General features: G+C 37.3%; 1 non-coding gene across 1 annotated transcript; it reads left to right on the top strand.

Annotated features, from left to right (window-relative positions):
- Positions 1-619: 619 nt before the first annotated feature.
- Positions 620-738, top strand: LOC145400315 (5S ribosomal RNA). Its single transcript, XR_013897422.1, has one exon. It is a non-coding gene; the product is annotated as a 5S ribosomal RNA (ribosomal RNA).
- The last annotated feature ends 1496 nt before the right edge of the window (positions 739-2234 follow it).

Genomic DNA, 2234 nt, shown 5'->3' with positions numbered 1-2234 from the left:
GCAAGACTTTCTGATGATGATATTATATTATATATATATATATATATATATATATATATATATATATATATATATATATATATATATATTAAACTTTACAAAAATATGTCAGTGTCCTTAGTATGGACACGGATTATATTTTATTGTCTTAGTTGGGCAGTGCAGTTGGAGTTTTCAAAGTGACATTTCAAATGTTTCATCAATGGTCCTGATTTTATATATATATATATATATATATATATATATATATATATATATATATATATTAAATCAGGACCATTGATGAAACATTTGAAATGCCACTTTGAAAACTCCAACTGCCCAACTAAGACAATAAAATATAATCCGTGTCCATACTAAGGACACTGACATATTTTTTGTAAAGTTTAATGGTGGCAGTGGGTGGATACGTAAAGAAGGGAAGCTTGGAATGGTGGGGCAGCCGTTTCGGGTGTCCACTGCAGGACCGGCCTATCCCGACCGGGGACGATACAGCCAATGTATCTCTACCAAGTGGCTTAGGCTGTCTGGTAGAGACTGTATGTAGGGTGAGAAATGCTTGAAAGTGATATATATATATATATATATATATATATATATATATATATATATATATATATATAAAGGCCATACCACGTTGAGTACACCGCTTCCCGTCCGATCAGCGAAGTTAAGCAACGTTGGGTCTGGTTAGTACTTGGATGGGTGACCGCCTGGGAACACCAGATGCTGTTGGCATCCCTACGTGTCAAGGGTTGGTGGAGGATTAGTGCCCCTCCCTGTAAAACAATTAACTCTAAGCCCTTGGCCACCCCGTTTGGGATACATGGCGTCTGGCAATGAATGAATGAATGATATATATATATCCTCTCTTCCCTCCTTCCTCTTCGGTCTTTCTTTCCTTCATCCTTTCCTCTTCCTTCTGCCTGTGGGTGACCCTACACTGAGTGACAAACCAAATGGTTTCCAGTACACCAGGAAACCATTTACTACTCTGGGTGGTAGCCATATAACCAAATTATGGCGCCTGGTGGTTTAGTGGGTAATTAAGACGCTCGAATTGGATTAAGCCGATGCATGTTTATATACAAGGGATGGTTGGGGTTTTTTGCTCACGTAATGCCACTCAGGGATGAGTGAGGCTGGTCACTCTCATCTTAAAATGTCAGGACCAGCTTGCCCATCCTGAGCTTGCCTAGCTCTGGGCACCTGCGCTCCTCATGGGGCGACATAGGATTGGATGATGGGTGGGCGGATGGATCTCTCTCTCTCTCTCTCTCTCTCTCTCTCTCTCGCTGTATATATATATATATATATATAGATAGATAGATATATATATATATATATATAGATAGATAGATAGATAGATAGATAGATAGATATAGATAGATAGATAGATAGATAGGTAGACAGAGAGAGAGAGAGAGAGAGAGTAAAACACTAGCTTTTGACGGCCCAGCTGAGGGGAGAGGATTTAACCCTTCATGCTCTCACACTCTCCGTTGCCATACACCTCTCTCTCTCTCTCTCTCTCTCTCTCTCTCTCTCTTATTTTGCCCATCCACTCTCCCTTTGCATAGTTTTCAGTTAGTTTTCGCACTCAGTCTGCTCACCCACTCATCATTACCTCTGCATTTCGCTCACTTTTTTTTCTCTCTCTAGGAAACCCTTTCATTTTTTTCTTCCACGACTGTATTTTAAGTCTCGTTATTGAGTGTTTTATTTTGTAAAAAGTTTCCTTGTCTCTCTTTATTAGCCTACATTACTAACAATTAATGCAACTTTTCTTTTATCCATTACTGTATTTACCCTTCTCCTAAGGTTTTACCGAGAGCTCTCATTCTCTTTTTGCCCTTCTCTATTTTACTCACTTTCTGTTATCAGATTATTCTCATTCCTTCTCTCTTAACTGTTATTCTCCATTTCTGTGTTCATTTTTAACAATTCTCATTCCGTTATTTCGATTTGTTCTCTCTACTTTTTCAAAAATATCTCCTTCCTCATTTTTTTTTTTTTTTTTTTACTTTCATTATTCTCTTTTTTCAACCTAGGCCTCCTTATCAGCTTTTTCCCATTTCCTCTTTTCCATAATTATTCAATCCTCTTTTGTAGTTTCTCACGTCGTTTAAATTTACGAAATTACGTTCACTTTTTTTTTGCACATCTCTTGTTTTTTCACTTGATTGTCATTCACTATATTTGCTCATTCCATCTTTTCATATTTCTTTCATTAG

This window comes from Coenobita brevimanus, chromosome 51, assembly GCF_032717465.1.
Source record: "Coenobita brevimanus isolate Jiangsu-jjx chromosome 51, ASM3271746v2, whole genome shotgun sequence".
Classification (NCBI taxonomy): domain Eukaryota; kingdom Metazoa; phylum Arthropoda; class Malacostraca; order Decapoda; family Coenobitidae; genus Coenobita; species Coenobita brevimanus.
This window is presented reverse-complemented; position numbering and strand designations above follow the sequence as displayed.